The sequence below is a fragment of the Lepisma saccharinum genome, chromosome 23 (genome assembly GCF_977018435.1).
Source record: "Lepisma saccharinum chromosome 23, izLepSacc3.1, whole genome shotgun sequence".
NCBI classification, from domain to species: Eukaryota; Metazoa; Arthropoda; class Insecta; order Zygentoma; family Lepismatidae; genus Lepisma; species Lepisma saccharinum.
The window spans coordinates 41,120,445-41,144,189 of record NC_139251.1 but is presented as its reverse complement, the minus strand read 5'-3'; the positions used below and the strand labels follow the sequence as shown (position 1 = coordinate 41,144,189).

Here is a 23,745-nt window from a genome sequence, read left to right as displayed (position 1 = left end):
ATAGGGAACAAATAATAGCACATGGCGCCAAGGCATTCTCTCTTTCACATTTTTTAAAAATTAGATTATTTGGCGCCGATGACCGACTCCCGACGCCCCCTAGCTACGTCTCTGAACTTGACGAGACTGAGAAAAGCTGGCACTGCAAGCAAAGCGAGCAAGAAAATTTTAGGAAATGTATTTTTATTTGTATAAAATTTGAAATAGAAGGGGGCAATTTCTCCTCTGTGCCCCCTGCAGGTGCCTTTGGCTATCAATGTTTGCCCCCCCTAGAATTGACTTCCGTCGAAGGTTGGGGGACAATGCCCCTGCCCTCCCCTGTGGTTGCACCACTGAGTAAGTCCGAAATTTGGAGGAACAAATTGAATCAATCCTGCTGCAGCAACTTTTTGGGAAGCGATGATCACTTTATTCCAGGCGATTTTCTTCTATTATTATTGCACGTGGCAGGAGCACAAACATGATTTGTTCTCATTCTACCGGCATTCAAGAAAAAGTGTGTATAAGTAAATAATCGACCCATTTATCTCAAGCTTCCGTATACGATAACGAAGTAAATTCCATTCTGTCCGCTTAATGACGTCATAGCGCGCACAGCATCATGGGAATAAATCTCGGAACCTCGGGAATGGCATACCTTATAAAGGTACCTTGCAGGGAGCCAACTGAACTCCGGGCCTCGCTGCGCTGGCTTTATACTCGCGGTGGCGCATGGGTGGTGAAAATTTTAACTACAAGTACGCGTTGCTAACTCATTTTTTTTACATATTGCAACCTTCGTACTGAGAAACATCCAAGAAGTGACATTAAGAAAACACTAGTGGTAAAATCACTAGTTGCACGTGTCAATATAAACTAAACTGTGTGCATTCAGACAATACAATTGATATTGAGCCTCGCAGGACTCTTGAACGAATGGAACAGTATTAATGACAATAAATGATAACATTCACCGAATACAGCGACCACGCAGGGTCGAAGCTAATAAACGTAGAGGTGGATTCGTTAACGTTTTCAGAATAGAGCGACCACGCAGGGTCGAAGCTAATAAACGTAGAGGTTGATCCGTTAACACATTTAAACTAAAAGTGTACGCTTCGCAGGGTCTTTTAGCATGCACTCTTTATCCAAACCTTCTTAACAAAATACAATATTGCGACCGCGCAGGGTCGTTAAATGTGGCGACCACGCAGGGTCGTTACATATGCTCCTCCCTCGGGCAAACATTTTGGTAGAAATTTAAAACTTATAATTTCTTGAAAAAGTTTACTGGAAAAGATTAAGCTGATAAGAGTCTGTCTCTTCTACACTTCAATCACTTGGTCCACTTCTTCCCCTACTACTTCTCTTCTTCGCTCCGGAGAACATCTGTAAAGGCGAAGGTTGTCGAAGTTGACTCTGTCGACTGGGTTCTTGGTCGTCGGGTTCAACAGCACGGCAGTGTTGCTTCGAACATCCGTGGCGACATAGGGGCCAATAACACCTCAAATAGTTTGGCGATAGTCTCATTCTTTCTGCAACTCAGCTTATGGTTCCTGACAAGGACCAAGTCACGTTCTTGCAACTGGAAAGCGTTTCCATTTACTTTAAACTTTCTTTCCACATTTTTGGAACGTTCTCTAGCTCTTGCCATGAATAACTTTTGATCCCAGTTGTCTATTTGGGAATCGTCTTCGTCGATGGGCCAGTTGAAGTGGTCCAAAACTTCATTAGGCACAGGCCTGTTAAAGAATAACTCTGAAGGTGCATATCCTGTAATGTCTGAAACAAAGTGTAGGACAAAGTAACTAGCCGGCTGATAACCAATACACTCTCAAGAAGATACCATGATGGTTGAATAACGTTCCAGCTTTTCCACAAGCTAAGTTCCTTTTCTAGAGCGGCCCTTTTCGAAAGCGGCACTGGATATGGCGGGCGATGAACCGGTTCGGTACTTTTTAACAGGATCTCACATTCTGCACTTTCCATGGTACCGGGCTTCTCTGAGAACACAGGTATATATTGATTCAGCACTTGCAGCAACTCCTGTTTCTGTAAATCATTCAGAATGTCTATAGTTTCGACCTTCTCCTTGAGGTCTGCCTGCTTATACATCCACTCTTCGTCTCTTTCTTGGACCTTTGAGATGTACCGCACAATTTCAACATCCAGAGGATTCCCTACATCTTGATCCGGAGTTTTTCCAAAATACAATTTTACCGAGTCTCTTCTGAAATTCATCTCGGCCTCGTGCTGCTTCAAGAATGGCATGCCCAAAAGAAGATCTGTACCAAAACCGCTCAATATAAAAACTTCAGTACTGAACACCATACCTTCAATCTCCAGTTCCACACGTCTCCTGCCAAAGACACGCTTCCTATGGCTTCCTATGGCTTCCAGAAAAATCATAAACTTCTAAATTTCGTGGAAACAGTTTTGACTCGAGTACGGATAAGGACGCAGGTGTCGGGCACCATCGAGATCCGTCGGTGACCACTAAGCAGTGCTAGTTCGGACTCACCAAAGAACAGTACCGAATGTACGAAATATTGTTGTGGACAGCGTTGTCATATACATAAGAGTGTGAGCAAGGAACTAAATGCACAAGTGGATCGATTTGAGCAATGCATTACCGGTGTTCCAACCTAGTACCATCAGGCACAAGAATAGGAGCTCCACCACGGCAGTGTCGCCCAGGAACCCATGGAGGGGGTAAGACAACAAAAGTAAACAACAGTGCGCCAGCCCAGGTGATTCAATAATTACCCCCCTTTCAAAAATTTCAATAGGAAAGAACTGAAACATCTGTACTTGCAAACTTTGTTCTTTACTTTTCTTCTCATCTACATTAAATTCAAGTTAAATTGTTTCCAATCTTTTCTTTTAAGTATTTATCTTTATTTTGCAATGAAAACCTTCAGTGGTATCCCACCCCTATTGACTAGCTAGCTGGAGGCGGACTGTGGTGATTGTTTCATTCATTTTATTGATTGTATCTACCGAAGGATTAGTTCTTAATCCTGAAGGTAGCGGCACCCTAATATCCGTGCATCTTCGGCAGTGACCACTGTTCGCCGATGAAATGGAAGAGACCATTGCATCTAAGGATGTTAAATTGCACCATCGCACGCTACACACACACATATACATTCACAGGACGTTCCACAAAGATGTTCAATGTGTTTTAAATCACAGCCCGACTGGCCAAATAATTTACTTCAGGAAACCCACACATTTTGCCTCCAGTTGTGGGGGTTTCAAGGGAGGGGTCGTTCACGACACCTCTTCCTGTCAACATACCCCCTAAGCTCGCAATTCAGGCAACCTTGGCTGCGACAACCATTAGGCTTCGCCGTGCTTAACCTTGTTGAGGGTGCCACCTATTTCTAAAAGACTCGAAAAGAAAAAATCGGCAATGCAGAATACCACGATAAATTTCCCTTACCGCGGCAACTGGACAAAGCCGAATGGCTCAGCGGTTCATGTGATCCTCCTTGGCTTTCGACGGAAAAGACAAATATAATTTTGAAGTCTGTTCTCTGGCCGAGCAGGCTTTAGACGTTCGCACGCCCTCTGATTAGGAAGGGTAACAGCTTTGATAAAAATTCAGTTGGAGAAAGGAAAACTTCATTTTAATTCACTGTTTCACAAACCGTATTAACCTGTGTGAAACAGCGACGTATCTAAGGTGACTCCTCGGATAATCCGTTCCCATGTACAGTCACCGGCAATAAAAAATGGAAACGTATATCCTGAAATACTCGCTTCCCTGTAAGACATTGTATGTTGTTCCTAACTCTACGACGGTGGTAGAAGTGTCATTGAAAATTTGCTATTAAAATCCATTAATCGCCGTAAAGTTATGCAACACACATAACACCTTGCAGTGAAAATATAGTTCTAATTTTTATTGCTGGCGAGTGTACATTTAGTGTAATTGTACGCCTAATTCTACACATGTCATACCTCTGATGCGGAAATAAAACTTATACTCACTCCAATTAAACAAAAGCCGAATTTAAACAAATTTCTTGTGTGTGTCCCTTCATCAATTTCATAATATCATCGCTCATCTTTATCTTCGCGATTAGTCACAAGTAGCAGAATAGTGAAGTAAAATAAACGAAACGAATCAACCTTATTCCTTATTACATACCCTTTAGATACCCACTGCCAACTTTTCCACAAGGAATTGAAAAACTACATCAGAACTTAAAGATCCAGTTCAAAGTTATCGAAAGGAACTTAATGTACCTTCCTTTCCAATCCTCTGAACTGTACTGGAAAACGAACTCAAATTCAGTACCTTCCTTTCCAAATCTCTGAACTGTACTGGAAAACGAACTCAAATTCAGTACCTTCCTTTCCAATCCTCTGAACTGTACTGGAAAACAAACTCAAATTCAGTGCCTATCTTTCCAATCTTCTGATCTGTACTGGAGAACAAACTCAAATTCAGTACCTTCCTTTCGAAACCTCTGAACTGTACTGGAAACTAACTCAAATTCAGTAGATACCTTTCTTTCCAATCCTCTGAACTGTACTGGAATACGAACTCAAATTCAGTACCATCCTTTCCAATCCTCTGAACTGTATTGGAAAACGAACTCAAATTCAGTACCTTCCTTTCCAATACTCTGATCTGTACTGGAAAACAAACTCAAATTCAGTACCTTTCTTTCCAATCCTCTGAACTGTACTGGAAACTAACTCAAATTCAGTAGATACCTTTCTTTCCAATCCTCTGAACTGTACTGGAATACGAACTCAAATTCAGTACCATCCTTTCCAATCCTCTGAACTGTATTGGAAAACGAACTCAAATTCAGTACCTTCCTTTCCAATACTCTGATATGTACTGGAAAACAAACTCAAATTCAGTACCTTTCTTTCCAATCCTCTGAACTGTACTGGAAAACAAACTCAAATTCAGTACCATCCTTTCCAATCCTCTGAACTGTACTGGGAAACAAACTCAAATTCAGTACCTTTCTTTTCAATCTTCTGAACTGTATTGGAAAACAAACTCAAATTCAATTTCGAAAAATGAGGAAAAACAGATGGACAGACGGACAAGCATGTCTACAATCATGTGGGACAAGGACGACTTGCTATTATACTCCAAGGACACATAAGCATTCTCGGCGTGTTGTCGAAACGGCCATGAAGATCGATAATTCTAATGAGACCCTCAGGGTGGCATTCGAGAACGATCCCTCGACGTTGCAATCACTCAACAATGGGCTGAAAGCAAGTCTCTCGGATTTCCCGAACGTCATCCATAAGACTCGCGCGCCTCCTATGCAGATGAGCATATTTAGGAGATCTTGCAAGGAGACGAAGAAAGGCATTTGTTTCTTCTCTGCTGTAATTGCTTCGTTTGGGAGATAGCCCCCCTCCGTAAAGCGTTTTATCGCTGGAAGATTCCCATTGCTTAAGACTGATGTTGCTGCAGTGGGATTCAGCCACGACGGCGGGAAAAAAGCGCGGGAAAGAAAAAAGGCGGGAAAGAAAAAGGCGGGAAATTAACACGGGAAAAAGCTGCAAAGCAATTTATTCTCCTTGCCAAGAGAACAGTCAGATTATCTCGGTGGCGTGCTTGTATCTAATATGCTCTTTCAACCCTGCTAAATCCTTGGAATATTTGTTCTGTGGTCTTGGAACTGCTAGATAAAGGGTTCCAGACCCTGACAATGTTACGAGTGGTATCAGATTAGCTGAAGTTATCTAAAACGCTTTCCTCTTTTCATGTTGTATCTGAAGCATAATGAGAGTTTGTAGTACGCAGGGTGGGCTCTGGCTCACAGTCAAATAGGCCTAGTTCACCTAAATATATAAAATATTCAGAATTATTTACAATGGACAAAAAATTTATCCCGAAAACGATAAGGAGAGACAAAGGAAGAATGGGAGAGGAAAAGGAAGAGTGTTTGAGATAAGAAAGCAGAAAAAGAAAGATATAGAAACAGACGAGGAAAGAAGGAGAAAGAGAGGCAGGAAGAAAAAGAGATAATGAGTGTGTAAGAAGAAAGAGCGAAGGTTCGAGATTGAAAGAGAGAGAGAGAGAGAGAGAGAGATATTAGGGACGTTCAATATATAAGTTTCTCTGTGCTATAAAATATTGTATAAAGCAATGCCATTAAAAAGAAGCACATGGTTGACAAGTGCCATCCTTCGTCTACAAGGAACAATAATCGATTCGTTATCAGACGTGAAGGCGCATGCGCTCAAGGTCGAAAAGTAAATGCTTGTTCGGAAAACGCGGGCTCGCGTCATAAGGAGTTCAGAAGCATGGACCCTAAGGGCGTTCTGCTTATGGACTTTTTGGAACGAGGAAGAACAATTAATGCTGACCGTTATTGTCAAACATTGGATAAACTGAAAAACGCAATTCGACCAGATCTCCTGTCGGCTGGTGTCATTCTTCTTGAAGATAACTCTCGGCCCCACTCAGAAGACAAACACAACACAAAATTGAATAATTGGGGTGGGAACAGCTGCCCCACCCTCCATACAGCCCCGATTTAGCGCCAAGTGATTTCCATCTTTTTCCGGTGTTAAAGTCTGAATTGCAAGGTTATCGTTTCGAAACAGATGAAGAAGTGAAGCGGAATGTGAGAATAGTGCTCAATAGCCAGAACCCTGATTTTCTTGCAAAGGGTATGGACAAATTGGTGCAAGGGTGGGACAAATGCCTGAATTTCTATGGGGATTATGTGGAGAAGTGAGGAAGGATCCTCCTACACATCTATGTATAGTTTTCTAATATATCTTAAAAATAAAATATTTTAAAGCATGCGGAAACTTATATATTGAACGACCCACGTAGATAGAGAGATAAAGAAAGAAAGAGAGAGAGAGAGAGAGAGAGAGAGAGAGAGAGAGAGAGAGAGAGAGAGAGGTGGAGATTGATTGATTTAAAATTGGTGAGTGCGTTGGCACACATGACCATATTTTACCATTCACTGCATATGGGGAAATATCTCTTATCAAAAAATCGTTACTGAAAATTTTAAAACAAAGGGTGTTAGAAGTTCCCTGAGAAAGGTTAAAAGTGCGAGGTGTAAAGGGAGGTGCACAAGACAAACACAGCACATTACAAAGTAAGAATAAACAAAAAAACTTCCTCACAGACAGTGGAAAAGACTAGCTCTTTGTAAAAAGCTATAAATATTTGTTAAAACACTGTCGTCATCTTCCAACAGGGATGACAAACAGTTGGGAAGATGAAAAGTCGGCCTGAGGAAAGCGAAATCGGAAAAATTAAAGAAAAATATGCCGAACACTTAAAACGACATTACAGACACGACATATTGGAGGATCCAGCCATTGCAGTAAGTTACCACGGGTGAGACGGCTGTGTCCAATACGCAGTCGACTAAGAAGAACGTCTTCTTGACGGAAGGGATGGGACGAGAAACGCCATGCACAACTCATACTCTTTGAAGATATAATATCAGTATCGTTTCATACTTTGGCTATTTACGGCCGTTTTTAACTCCTCTAAGATAATCTAAACGATGAGAATGAGAATGCCAATCAAACAGACTGTAAAGGTGACATTGCCATCATAGTCGGCGACTTGGGGGGGGCACTTTCTGCCCCCCGAAATTCGCGTAGAAGGACACATTTTATGTACACCTTTTACACATATAAAGTATTGTTTATGCCAACCTTGCTCCCCCCCCCCATGAAATGTATCTCAAGTTGGCACCTCTATTTGTCATTGTAATCATGTTTAGATTATTTCACCGGTGACGTCATACTGGGAGAGGCCTCGAACGGTTGAAGTCTAACGAACTACACTCTGTCCCCAGAATCTATGGAGTAAGCAAGTTCTCTGCGCAAGTAGTGATTCGAGAAGGTTGGACCAATGAAGGCGTGAGAGGGGAGGCGAGTGAATGGAGAGGGAAGAGAGGCAGCAGCACGTACTGTTTTCTATCACAGGCTGCAACACTGTCGTAAACTTACAAATATATCTAATTATGTAGCAGGTGCGTTGACGTGACGTGGCAACAGCGCGAATTTTATCAGCCCCGTAATTTCATGAATCGAGTGTTGATGGTGTAGTATAGTTCGTAGTTGTGATTTTGAAGTCATTAGCATGTACCAACATGGACGAAACGACTTTCAAGCGAAAACGATAATTCAGCTCATCTTCAAAGTACGTGCAAATTAATTGGCATGTCAAAACGCGATTTAGTTCTAAAACGTTTGTCGGTAATTTGTTATCGAAATGTCGGAGTACGAGTTACGCTGTACATTAAGATGAAATTTATCTTGCATGAATCGGTCCTTCCTCTTCAAATCTTCACAGAGCGAGATATAGAGTGCGTTTGGACTGGTTAAGCACAGAAAAAGTTACCCATTCGGTTTGCTTACTGAAGACTTCAGTAAAAAATATGTAAAGAAAATTACGACAGTCAAAGTTACCTTTAAACTATTATTAACAATTTATTTAGTATCTAAACATTTACTCAGTTTCTTTAGTACTCAATTATTATGTGCAAAATAAAATAAAGATCTGCCAACTTTCTGTCTATTGTTCATCGAGGTTACAAAATGGAATAAAAGAGCATGTGCTGCCATCTGTTGACAAAAATTTCACGCTTGGACATGCTTCGTTCATAAATTTGTCACACGTTGGGGCATGTTTAGTCCACAAATTCATCACAGAGTTAGTAGATAATGTTAGTGCATGATCAGTTAGAATTGATGGTGAAAATGAATGTCTAGAATTGTAAATAACGTAAATTGAAATAGAGTTTGTTGTCAGTTGAATTAGATTGTTCTTATAACGAGGGCTACTGTGTATTGTTTCTCAAAGCATTTAGCTGACGACACGTCCTACAAGAATCAGCTTTGAATATTGTGTCAGTGAAGCGATGTTCATTGTTGCACACATATTCTTGAAAGCGTTCCTCAAAATTTGGTATGTCTCTCGGCAATATCTGGGGCGGAAAATTCTGTCATTTTATTCGATGCCTAATTTTCACCGTCACCTTGGGGAGAATATCCGAGAACACAAGGGAAAGTCAGTCAATATCGATCAGGCCCGTGTCCTGGAATTTTTTGAGGGCCAAATCCGAATATATGGTACAAGGAAGATCCGAAATGCTGTTGTACTGATTGAAATATGTCATTTTACATCAATTTATTTTGCCAATGTTGTCTAATTGCTACAATGAGGATGAGTAATGATATGATGAAATTGATGAAGGGACAATCACCAAGAACACCCGTGCCCAGGTCGGAATTCGAACTCGGGACCCCATGGCATGTGCTAACCACTCCACCACGGTTGCCGGCGAAATACGTGCTGTTGGAGTATTAGATGTGACCGCCAAAGTTATGGTACTATTGCATTGCAGCTAGAGCGAAACATACAATTGTTGAGTTGCAATATTATGGTACAAGCAAAGAAAGACATCAAGAACATGCCTAAACGTGAGTTAACCAAAAAGTAAGAAATTTACGGATCACGACTGCAGTTCGTTGAAAGTTAGGACAGGGATTAAAAAGAATGGACTGTCCAAACTAAATCGGAGCACCTGGAAGCCTTGCATTAATGGTTATAAATAGAGACCGGATTTTAAAGGGAAACATTTTCCTCTAAAAAAGGAACATTATTCCAAAAAAAGGTTTTTTCCCACCCCTAGTCTACATCAACATGCGCACCTCAGGTGCCGCGTACAACATCGCATCAAAATTACAACTCTGTTCACAGTCTCTCTAGCATATCCTTGTCAGCTGTGGCAATGGAAGCTCCTATTCTAACCTTCAAACCATCAAGATCCATGACAGGAGTGCTGTACACTGTGTCTTTCACATCATCAGAAAAACAATTCCATGGGTGTCATGTCAGGGGATCTAGAAGGCCAATTGGACCATATCTTCCAATCAAACGTGCTGTCCGGGACATCACTCACATCTAAGGCCAATTGTGTTGGTGCACCATCTTATTCAATAGATGACAAAAACAAACCTAGACGTTGGTGAATTACCTGCAACAAAGCATATTCCTCTATGTCAAGTTGTGCTGTACGACTTCAAAGTTGTAAAGTACCTTTTCGGACACGGTGTATAATGGATTAGTGATTGTTCGTACCTAGCTTTCGGATTACCACACTTTAATATGTTAAAACATTAATTATCAATCCGCCATATTGTCAGAAGTCCTCGGCTTATTTGACATTAGCTTGATCCAAAATGTGCAATTTTTTCTTCTTCTTTTTCTAAATAATAAAGCAGGTCACCCCCTCCTCTCAGTTGTGTGCAAATTGACCTAAAACTAATCCACACAAAGTCTGAGATACGAGCGACATCTCCCTACCGTCTCACGCGTTTTTATTTTTCCCATAAGGATAATGCCTAGAATATAGGAATCCCTGCCGAGTATGCTCTATGACCTACAAAGTATCTAATCACTATATATATTTTTTAAAACTTGAGCTCAAAGGTATTCAGTATGATGTGTCCTATTTTTACTGCCGATGACTGTACGTACAAGTTGTCGTAGCTTTTAACCAATGTAGCTACACGAAACATTAATCCGAGAAAGCAGACCTCCGCGACGGAGTGGTTGGTTTAGCGCGCTACGATGCCAGGGTGCCGGGTTCGAATCACGGCCTGTGCGTGGGTGTTCTTTGAGAGTGTCCCTTTATCAATTTCTTCATACAATCACTCATCCTCATCGTCGCGATTAGACAACAGAGGCAGGAAAGCGACGCTAAATAACAAAAATCAAATCAAATTTATCTCATAAATATTACTACGCGTTTCGTACAGAACATCAGAAACTAAACGTTACAGCTTTTCTCCCCACTTCAGCTCTAGAACATTTCAGACTCCCGACATATTTGCGAAACGATGCGGGAGAGAGTAGCGAACAGATGTATATGGATCCGTTGTTTATTTTGATTTCCACATGAATATGAATGCGCATGCATGCTGGGGGAAAATTCAATCGCCCATATTTAGCATCACGTACAGGATGCTGATCAGTTTGCGGTATGCGAATTCGACGAGACGCATGATCAAATTATGCGCGGTCTTGAAATATAAACAAAAAAGCTCGCCGTATAAAGGAATAACTGAATTCGTTATTCATGCGACATGACCTCTGTAAAATGTCGGGAAAATATGATAAAATACTAGTTAAAAAACAATAGTTTTTTTTACAGTCCATCCAATTTTTCTTGTAGGGAAACCTGGGACAGAGCGGGATACGTAACTTTCAATGTTAATAAAAGTTACATTATTATATATATAAACAACAATAGTAGATTTCTGGTACAAACCTTTAATAACGACAATACGTTGAAAAACTTTACGAATATTAAATACATGTTATTTTTTAAAAAAAAATTATAGCAAACGATGCAAATTGATTTTTGAGCGGGATAGAACGGGGTGTCCTGTAAAAAGTTAGTTCTATGGTCCACAAAATTCACAAGTTAGTACCGCTTGGGCGTCATTACTGCGTATCATCCTTAGCATTCCTGTATAGTTTGTTGTTACACGACTGTCTGTACCAGCACACGAATTGTGTGACCACTTTTTACATAGAATACACGACACCCAGCCTTCCGTCGAAGTAGAGTCCAAGTCTCCACATTGAAGACATGTCGTATCTTCATGATCATCATCATCTAATAGAGCCATCATCATCATCAACTTCTTCCCAATTGGTCTATATTTTGGTTTTTGGAAAACCTTTTTCATTTTCCTTATTTTCACATTATTACTTTCCTAAAAAATTGTAGTTGTGTGCAAGGGGGCATGATTTTTTCTCAGGGGAGTCCGAGTCACAGCAACTTTTAATATTATTATTATTATTGATATTATTACTGCTATTATTGTTGTTTTTATTTTTGTTGTTATTGTTCTTATTAGCATTTTTATTATTACATTACTAATACTACTACTTATGTTTTTTTTTAAATTACATACATTTGTAATTTCCATATTCTGTATATATATATATACAATTTTCATAACTGTACACTTAACTTTAATTCATGTAGGACAAACAGTTGTTTTCATTGATAATCAGTGTAAAATAGACTGTAAGCTTAAATGTAATAATATTAATAATATAATAATAATAGTTGCTGTAACTTACGGCCTGTAGGTCCCAGGAAACAATACTTTTTGTTACAAAATATGTATACAATTTCACCATTCAAATTACATTAACTGTTTCCAGAAATCTTAGGGGGGCAAGTGCCCCCCTCTCCTGAGAGCGTCCATGGTTGTGTGCATCGTACCCTACATCATAATTAGTGTAACTACGTAACAGCTGTCAATATTTTTGAGACTGTCATGATATATTTTACGCTAGTTGGATGACAGCTAAAATTGACGGTCTTGGATTCCAATCTATCGTGACAGAACCGACCCCTGAGTCGGAGTGTTTACTACATCCCGCTAGGACGCCAGGGGTCCTGGGTTAGAATCCTGGCCTGGGCATGGGTATTCTAATGATTCTCCCGTCATCAATTTCATCATATCATCACTCATACTGACCTTCGTGATTAGTCAAGAGTGGCAGAAAGTGAAGTAAAAAAAAAAAAAAGGTAAAGTGCTCCCCTGTGCTTAGCACCACGCCATGAAGGCGTATAGGGGGTGTGGAGGTAACGCCCCACACTTTCTTGATCCGGTCGTGAGTGGGGGTGATGTGATCAGCATCACGCCCCTGACCGCCTTTACCCCCCAGGGTTTCCCCCAGGTACCCATGTTATTCGACGCTGGGTGGGCGCCGGAAGTAAACTAGACCAAATCAATAATGAAAGTTTCAAACTTTACCGGTATGAAACAATGGACAGGAAAGGAGAAATCATGGCGATTTTTTATGTTTCTTGAAGTTTCGGCAACATTAGTTGCCCTGCCTTCTACTTTTATTATTTGTCTTAGTTTGCTTTGTTTTGATATTTTCTCCTTTCGTACTACTGTCGTGTTAATAGGGAATTTAACATTGTATTACATTGTAGGAGTTATATTATACTAAAATTAGGCCAAGTAGCTAGACCTGCTCATTTCTATTCCATTGCATATAAAGGGTTTTCCAATAAGAACGATATGATTTTGAAATGAAATAAAATTAAAACTATTAAAGATACAACCAAACTTTTTATATTAATTTGTTTAAATACACGCTTCAAGAACGTTTGGTTATTATCCAAAACTTTTATGAAAATATACTTTCTATTGAACTTGAATGGGATCATAATTTTGGGCAAAAAATTATCTTCTCAGATGAAGCTCATTTCTGGTTACGTGGATATGTTTACAAACAAAATTGTCATTCTTGGTGTGAAAACAATCCACGAGAGATTCGGGAGAAGCCCTTGCATCCGCAAAAGGTCAGTGTATGGTGTGGTTTATGGCATGGTGGCATCATCGGACAATTTTGTTTCCAAAACGAGGAAGGAGATGCAGTTACAGTGACTGGCGAGCGGTACCGATTTATGTTAAAATATTTTTTGTGGCCAAATTTAGATGAAATTGATTTGGAGGACATGTTGTTCCAACAAGACGGTGCCACATGTCACACTGCTAATGCCACTATCGACGTATTGCAAGAACAGTTTGGTGAAAGCATAATTTCAAGAAATGCAACTGTTAGTTGGCCTCCAAGAAGTTGTGATTTAACTCCTTTAGAATGCTTTTTGTGGGGTTATTTGAAAACTATAGTCGATGCAAACAGACCACGAACCCTTGATGCAATAAGATTGAACATCGAACGCTGCATTCGTGACATTAGGCCCGAGTTATTGCACAAAGTCATCGAAAATTGGGTTCATCAAAACGTAATGTAATAAACTATGCTTCAAAATAATATAAAAAGTTTGGTTGTATCTGAAATAGTTTTTATTTTATTTCATTGTAAAATCATATCGTTCTTATTGGAAAACTCTACATTTGCTTTTGTCTTTCTTCTGCCCTAGTGCTTTACCCAATTTAGTGTTGTATATTGAAGTTGATATTGCGACGCCCACCAATCCGAATACTGTCCAGTGAAGACGATGCTTCGCTAAGCCGGTTGCAGTATGTATTGTCTTATGTGACATGTTTAAAGAACCACTTACTCTAATAACTTGAGCATGTTCCAACTGTGATTCCAATTGCTTTCGGGCCTATCGCCTTTAAACACTCCGAGCTGTCAGCTGTCGGTTGGCTGGAATCCGATGAGCCAGTTTTCACGCGATCGACAGGTGAGACAAATTCGCCAATTGCTGCAAATATTTCGTGTCCGTTGCCAGGCAACGGGCGTTAACGGTTGGCAGTAAAAACCGGTGGCATTTTTGTCCCGCGCCCTCGACTTTCTATTGTCCAACGACCAACTGGGAGCAGCCGTTCCAGAAATTACCCCGCATCGTTTCGTCGGAGGAATTGTCGCGTACGACCGCAAAAAAGCTGGAACTATTGGCGTCAAAAAAGAAGAAAAAGATCCTTCTGCAGTTATGGAGTCGTTTTGAGGAAACGGCGGACACCAACCTGTGGATTCACTTGTTGTTTCGTGTGTTAACCTCTTCTAGGATTGAAGTATGGTCTTGTCGGAAGTGACGTCAACTATACTGATCGCAAATCCAACTGGCGGCTGATCTACTTTCTGCTACATCTGTCCACCAATCGTCTTAGGGGATGTGTGCCTCGAAGAGTGTCAACAACCTCAGTTGCGAATTAAGAGCTGTAGGGGCAACATCGCTCTCCTGTTACAACGTTGCCAAGCGTACGTCTGCCTATGCCTATGTCTTAGCTCTGCCCTCCAATAAATATTAATACCTTGCTATAACTATCTACGAATATAAAATACAAGGTGATGCTTACAGTCGCTAGTGTATTACTTACTCACAAACATGAGTGCGAATGTCAATATTAAAATTTCCAAAAGGAGTTAAAATCGAAAATTGTGGCCATAAATGGGATATATTGGCTGTGAGATGAAAGGAAGATAAGCGAATGAAAAGAGAGGAACGCGATACAGAGAGAGAGAAAGAAAGAAAGAAGGAGAAACAGGAAGAGAAATAAAGAAGCGAGACAGAGTAAAATAAGTAATTGATAAAATGAGTAAATTACAGAGAAAGATAGAGAAAAGTGCATCGAAGGCAGAAAGAAGAGGGAAGTAACGGAAACCGAGAGAGAGAGAGAGAGACAAAATGGAAATGAAAGAAGACAGAGAGTAAAGGAAAATATAAAACGGGGAAGATGAGGAAAACACAGGAAGAGAGAGAGTGAGAAACAAAGATAATAGAAAAGAAAAAGAATATACATAGAAAAGAGAAAGAAAAAATGTCGTTACTACTGATGAAAAGTAAAGAAACAAGATATCAATAGATAAGAAGGAGGGGTGGGGAGAAATGACATAAGTGAGACAAAGAAAAAAAGACTACGAGAGAAAAATAGAGAGAAAGCAAAGTAGAAAATAAGTTTCAGCTTTCAGTTTCAAATCCAATTTATGCCCAGCGAGTCTGATCGGGACTGGGCCTGCAGTTTAAAGTAGGTTCCAAACCACTCTGTCTCGAACTCGAGACTCCTTGATTACAAGGCGACGGCATTAAGTACCACCATGCCATTGGAAAAGCCGAAGCAGAAGAGATGGACACGTAAAACAAAGCAGGAAAAGAAATTGTGAAAGAGAGATGGAAGAAGCGTGAAGAAAGAGAAAAACAAACAGCAAGATAAAAGATACACATCAAAAGGGGAAAAGAAGAACAAGTGTGCATTTTCTTCTTATCTCAGATGGGTCAATTGACTCGCATTTCCTCGCCAAATAACCTTATTGATCGTTAATATTCATATATTGCATTCCTTCTCAAATATAAAAGTAATAAAACTCCAAACGCGATGCAAAACACCACAAATACAAAATGAAAATGAAAATCCATTATAATCTCTGCATTCAACTCAATTTGTCTATTTGTTGGAAAACGTCCCTTTCAATTAACTGAAAACAACAACAAAAAGTTCACCCTCCTAAAAAGCCAACCCACCCCTTCCCCTTAAATATGAACTGGAAGCCTCAGCGAGCCTATAAGGCATATCGAACACGATGTCCCCCGGATATTAAAACCCCATCGGTGGAAACTTGACAGCGGATTCCGATACCGTGAAATGACGTGGTAATCAGACAGTTACGCATCGATTGCTGGCTACAAATGAATCTAGAGGTATTGACTTACATCGGGAGCTAGAGAATAATTTTAGTTTAATTGGTCTTCCGACCACCAGGGTGGATAAAAATCTTTGAGGCGCCATAGCATAACCGCGCACTTCGCAAATGTAATAAAATATTGAACGATTCATTTTCGTTTCATGCATTGCTGTGTTTGAAAATTTTCCAGTGCAGTAGTAGCTTTCTTGTGAAGCGCACCAGGTTTTATATTTTAGGTGCATGTGTGCGTGTGCATTGTACGAGGGTAATTCAAAAAATAGGTTATACTTATAGGTCAAGTAACATGTGATGAGGTATGCAGCAGAATGCCATGCCAGAAACAGCATGCGTCTCTTACGTTTCGTTTTACTAAAATCAGTGACATCTCATCTACTTCAAGTCATTCATTTCGAAGATAAGAGTTGAGTTCTTGTTAAGTCCACTTTATGCACAGTTAGGCTAATCTGGACTGCACCTACATTTAAAAGTGGGATCCGAATTATAATGTACCACCACCAGGACCCCTTGATAACAAGGTAACGACGTTTCCACTACGTCATCACGCAGGCCACTCCCCAATAAGATAACATTGATCTGGTATTCTCTTACCCATGCCGTGCCTCACTCAGCTCTCTACAATCTATTCTACTTTCAACTTTTTCCTAGCTATTACAGGGTTCCCTCAATACGCAATGTCCTCTCTGACTTTGCAGACTTCCCTATCAGCGCCGTTTGTTTAAGGATTTCAATTATCTACATAAAATTCTCAATTTTAAAAATGAAAAACCTTCAAATTACGGCGGTATACAAACTGAATAACTTACAAAAATACGCCAAATAAAACGTGGAATATCGATCACAGAGCAGGTTCCTCTAGATAGAATAAAGCACCGCCAATTTCTTTGAGTTTCAAGATCATAACAATTAACAGTGATAATAATAGGATATCTAATCCTAGTCTAAGTATATCACCGTCATAGAATTAATAAACATAAAGAACAAATATATACTAAAAATTTCACCTAACAAATAAAATAGGAAATATAACGAAATAAGAATCGAATTTACAATATAGAGAAAGTCACCAATTTTGTTAATTTTCGGTATACTAACTAATTTTGGCCTCCAAATGACGAATCTGTTGTAAAAAACGGGGGGTCACGTCTGGAAATTTGAAAAAAGTAGATTGAATTTTTTTATATAACGTTATAGGTGTATATGCGTAGTTTTACGAACGAAAATGTCATTGTTTCCAACCACATCGTTGTTTTACAAGAAAATGATTTATGATGTTCAATTCTAGTACGAACCCTATTTTTTTCGATGAATTTAGGGGTGACATGAGTGCTAATGGAACCTAACCTAACCTTGTGTGAATGGTTCGTGGGGCTACGTGTGGATGGTTTTTGGGGGCTAATAAACACTGTTTCATCAAAATGTACAATTTCCAGACGTGACCCCCGGGTTTTTACAACAGATTCATGATTAGGAGGCCAAAATTAGTTAGTATACCGAAAATTAACAAAATTGGAGACTTTCTCTATATTGTAAATTCTTACCACGAAAGAATTCCATTTTTTAGTACCTATGCGCACAAGTAACATAAACCTATTTAGCACTGAAAACCTAGACTGGCAATTCATAAAAGATCCCTCTTCTACAGAATTTCAACCCAATATAATGAACTCCGATCATGTATCTATATATGATATATATATTTGATACATATTAGTATATTCTCCTCAGAGTATGACTTTCGGCCTTCTATCAGAACAAATGCTGCTAAATAATATCATACAGTGCCATCTTTTGCTTATTTTTTGTTCATTTTTTACTTTTATCTTGGTTCCTTTCGTTCATCCTCTCAGTGAATAAATAAATAAATGCAGACACTTTTCACTATTTTGCCACGAACTTACATAGTTTCAGCAACACTTGATTGAAAGTTAGACTAAGCCAGAACGGTCCAACCCGCCTTATAGTACAGAGGGAGCAAGGTTCTGGACCGTTGTATGAATGGAAGAGGGGAGGGGGCAGGAAACAAGTCAGTAAGCGCGCTTGGACACACACCGTTCTTTCGCAGGGGTAGTTTTCCACGACAGTGCCGGTACCGACAGCGTGCTTTTCACACGCAGCGACACAATCGGGGCCATGGCCTTGGAAGGAAGGCACGAAAGCCTGATGGATCCTGCCCTGTGTTGCCAACCTCCCGACAAGAAAAAGCAATTTAATCTGTGAAATTATGCTAAATGCTGAAGAATTCTGCTAGAATATAAATAATAACAACAATGAATTATTATTATTATTGATTATGATACCATTAAGCCTTGTTTCCATGATACAAAAACTCAATATGCTGACCAAGGCAGACATTTATTTTATTATAAAACATAAACTAAACGTAACGTTTCAACCTTCTAGCAAGGTCTTCTTCAGACTCTGTACCAAGTACGAATGTAATTAGGTACACAACAGGACGATATATATATATATATATATATATATATACACACACAAATACTCCACTCCAGACTATTAGAAAGTAGTTCTGGAACAATCTAGCAGGTGCCTTTCCCTTGTCCACTGTACTTTCACCTGAAAGAGAATGTCGCTGGACTCTTTTATCTCACGCTCTATTTCCTTCATTCTTCTTCCTTCTTCTCTCCTCTTTCTCTCTTGTCCTTTCCACTCTTTCTAACACCTTCTTCCATTCTTTGTTTAACTTCAGCCCCCCATTCCAGTTCATTGTGTCTTCTTCACCTTTCTTCACAAATTCCAGCCACCTGCTAGATTGTTCCAGGACTACTTTCTAATAGTCTGGAGGGGAGTATTTTTGTGTATATATATATCGTCCTGTCGTGTACCTGGTTACATTCGTACTTGGTACAGAGTCTGAAGAAGACCTTGCTAGAAGGTTGAAACGTTACGTTTAGTTTATGTTTTACAATAAAATAAATTTCTGCCTTGGTCAGCATATTTAGTTTTTATTATTGATAATTAGTAACAGTAATTTATTATTATGATTATTTTAGGATGAATGTAGTTTTAAGTTATGCATCCATTTTTCGAGATGAGTTCAACATTGAAGCTGGAGAAAGTTTGAGATGATTTATTCATCGACTACAAAGTGGAATATTTGTTTAATTTGTGTCCCATAACTTTCTGCTTATTCTTGCCATGAAATGTTCCTCACGAGGTAAACGGGAGAATGAAGAAAAGATGAAGAGGAGAGGGTGTGGTTGGAACGGCATGTACCTAGACCGGAAATAAGATCTATACGTCATTTTATTTTTAATTCTCAAAATATCGTTCTTTGAAGCTAATTTCTCCCTCCCAGAGGAGCAAGTTTTATTTATTTATTTAAATTTGGGGGAACCAACAGGCATTTAGCTGCACAATTATAGGTCTCCGCTAATTACATTTAAAAGTTACAGCTACAAATATACATGTCACACACATACAAGTTAATTTGTGGTTGATTACATTATCAGAATTTGACATGCTAATCTAGAATATGCTTGTCGTATGTGTGAGCGCTTATTATGTAAATAGTCTGCGTGGTTTAGAAGATCTTTGAAATTGTGGATATGTGGGTAAAAAGAGATTATGTTTGATCTTTTATAAATGGAGTTCATTATAGTTTGTTGAATGGAATTTTGTGATCAATTAAATAATGTTGAATTATGCGTGCATATCATTTATAATCTATTCGACACCTTGAGTGCGATCTGCGTGTGTTCCAAATACACAACAATGCTCAGTCGAAAAAATCACATTATATAAAAGTAGAGAAGAGAATTATTGGTACGTACGTACAAAGGAAAGGAAAGAAACAGAAGTTTGCAAATTATGTTAGATTTTCCCATTATGCAATCGCAGACCTAAAAGGGATGAGGAGACAGGTGAGTGGAGAAAGTTACATAATTTAGAACTACATAATTTGTATTCATGTCCAGGTATTATTAGAATGATTAAATTAAGAAGACTTAGGTGGGCAGGCCATGTGGAACGAATGGGAGAGGAAAGAGGAGTTTACAGGATTCTTGTTGGGAAACCTGATGGTAAGAGACCTGTAGGAAGACCAAGACGAAGATGGAGGGACAACGTTGAGATAGACCTAAATGAAATCGGTAGGGATGGAAAAGAGTATATAGATCTTGCTCAAGATGAGGACAGATGGAAGGCCTGTGTTGATGCAGCCATTAACCTTCGGGTTTAAGAAAGGCTAGATAGTTAGTTAGGTAGTCAGACTGCTAGGTTTAGCATCATTATGCTAGGATTGGCATCGCTGCCCTGCTTTAAAACAATTTCCAGCTAAATTTATGGCTTGGGTCGGTGTCCTCTTTGTCAATGCCCGAGGCAAAGGGGTTGGGTCCGACTCTTCTTGTGTCGAGGGGAGCTCCAGATGCATACCCACCATCGGAAGGTCCTTCCAGGAAATTTGTCGTATGGGGCTACGTGTGCGCCTGTCCCATTTAGCTCCGTCATTTCTTGGTGCACTCGGTATCGAGGTAGGTGTCGCAGCCGATGTTATCGGCGTGTGTGCAAACGCGTAGAGACGTGGGAAAGGTCTCGTCGTCGCACTCGTGACTCCCCTACTGCCGCTGTGCTGCCTTGAGGTGCAGAAACCGAGCTTGCACCGTACAGAGCGCTCACCAACCTACACAAATGCAAACAAATTGCCCCATTCTGGACCAAACGAAGATTTTCTGGAGGTAGAAATCTGCTGCTTGAAAGTGTCTTCGCCTGCTCATCTTTGGCAAATCTTTGTCTGCCATGATATTCTTTTAGCTTTCCGAAAAGTTGAAAAATCGCATGACTTAAGGACGGGGATGTAGGGCGGATGCACACCTAAATTTAGTGCACGGTCTTGCACAAACATCTTGATGTCTGGCAGAGCTTCTGTCCATGAATTCCCATTCCTTGTGCAGTTCCTGCGATAACTATTAATTACCTATTTAACTCGATTCATTGTGCCTTCAGTTCTCTGCGTAGATCGACTTCTCCACTCGACGCATGCACCACACTTGCTGCGCAGTTCTACCAAGAAATGGTGCAAGTGGAAATTATTTTTTGAATCACCCTGTTGGGACCAGACGCGTGGCAACTTCCATATTTCCGGATTAAGCGCAAGTTAAACTAAATGTTAGTATCTACTACAAAAGAAAAAACGTTGAATACAATCAACCAACTTTGCAACACCTTTACGATTCCAGGTGCTTCTATTGAAGAAAGTGATTCAAAGAATGAAGTACAGTGTAAAATTAACTAGGTCTTTTTTATACGTCCTGAAATATAGTCCTCTCCAACTATGGAACAGTGTCGGGTATAAATATCGAAAGGGTGATACATCTAACTTTCTACATCCTGTCTTCGACATCGAAAGTCTGAATACAGATGGCACTACAAATAATGAAGTTAGAAATCAAATTATATACGCACAATACGGACATGTAAATGCTGTATCAAGGAAAGGTTTGTCAATTATTTCATACCTACATTCGCGAAAGATTAATCAACTCACTCCAAATTATTTGCTTCGTCATCATCTCCAAATACATGCTTTTCACTTATACTCCACTAATTTTTGGCCTCATTTATCAGTGGTATTAGCTTGCACAGATGTTCCCAGTAAGAATTGAATGTATCTCATTTTTTTTAGCTTACAGCCATGAAAACACATAGAAGAGTGTAAAATTAATTGATTGATTGGTGCTTTAAGTCAACTTAATGCACAATAAGGCTAATCGGGACTGGACCTACAGTTTAAAGTGGGATCCGGACCACTGTGCCATGTGCCTCCACCTGGTATCAAACCCGGGACCCCTTGATTACAAGGCGACGACAAATAGTGTAAAATGAAACACCACATAATATTCTAGCATCCTCATTTCTTATTGTTTAATACTCATTAATTTGTTGCGGAAAGTTAGCTTGGCTGTCTCTCAAGAATATCTCTATGGTTCGAAATGTACGCAAAGCTATATTTTTGATGCTAGTTATTAGTCAACTTTAGGCTCAAATAGGCGACACAGGACATACAGCTTAAAGTAAGACCCTTACCATCGAAATATGCAGTGGTCGACAGTGTCGCGGTGCCAGATTTAAAATTGTAGCTGTGTACAAGCTAATAAAGCTATACTCTGTCCCGGGAATCTATGGAGCAAAGACACGCATATCGGTAGAGAAGGGGAGAATGCGAGTTGGCGGAGCGAAGCAGCGCGCGCTTCTGCAAATGGCTTGTATCTGCACTCACTTCCCCTCTCTCGAGTTCATTGGCAAAGCCCTCTCGCGTCACGTCTTGAGCAGAGACTTGTATCCGTTCGCTTGCTCCAGAGATTCCCGGGATAGAGTGTAAGTGAAGGAAAGACTAAACATAAGAGAAATATCAATAAAGATAAGGGAAGACGACGTAAAATAAGAGAAATACTAATAAAGATAAGTGAAGACGACGTAAAATAAGAGAAATACTAATAAAGGTAAGAGAAGACGTAAAATAAGACAATACTAATAAAAGATAAGCGGAGAGAAGACGTAAAATAAGGGAATACTAATAAAAGATAAGCGGAGAGAATACGTAAAATAAGGGAATACTAATAAAAGATAAGTGAAGAGAGGACGTAAAATAAGAGAAATAGTAATAAGGATAAGTGAAGACGACGTAAAATAAAAGAAATACTAATAAAGGTAAGAGAAGACGTAAAAAAAGACAATACAAAAAAGATAAGCGAAGAGAAGACGTAAAAAAAGACAATACTAATAATCAATAAGCTGAGAGAAGACGTAAAATAAGGGGATAATAATAAAAGGTAAGTGAAAAGAAGACGTGAAATACTAATGAAGGTAAATGAAGATTTAAAATAAGACAATACAAATAAGAGATAAGCGAAGAGAAGACGTAAAATATGACAATACTAATAAACGATAAGCGGAGAGAAGACGTAAAATAAGGCAATATTAATAAATACGTAAAGTAAGAGAATACTAATAATGGTAAGTGAAGACGTAAAATAAGATAATACAAATAAAAGATAAACGAAGAGAAGACGTAAAATAAGACAATACAAATAAAAGATAAGCGAGGAGAAGGCGTAAAATAAGACTAATAATAAAAGGTAAGCGAGGAGAAGACGTAAAATAAGACAATACAAATAAGAGATAAGCGAAGAGAAGACGCAAAATAAAAGAAATACAAACACTGCGCATTTTCGAAGAAAAAAAAGAACAAGGTCCTACTCAAAATTCTTCCCGAATCCCCCAAATTCATTCCCGCGGACGAAACCGCGCGAAGGGGAGGGAAAAAAATGCGAATCAATGCCTCGTGTACCCAGAGATTATTCCTACGAGAAGATATCTGGTACGGGAATGCATAAAATATGACGAAGCAACAGACCTTAATAAAAATTCACCGAAGCCCGCTAGTAAAAAGAAGAAGATGAAGAAACCTTTACATACCATTCACTCCTATGACCTTGTCTTGTAGATCGATCGGCCCGAGACTGAGAGAAGGGGTGGAGGGGAGGGGGAAGACATCATTTCAGATTCAGGGATTGGAGAATTTTTGCAAACCGGAGATTGAATAATGAATCTGCATTCACCGCCAGCGAAAT

At 39.5% G+C, this 23,745-nt stretch overlaps 1 protein-coding gene across 1 annotated transcript in view; it reads right to left on the bottom strand.

The window, feature by feature from the left end:
• The window catches only part of Ccn (cellular communication network factor protein Ccn), a 419,483-nt gene that overhangs the window by 116,634 nt on the left and 279,104 nt on the right, over positions 1-23,745 (bottom strand). The window lies entirely within an intron of this gene.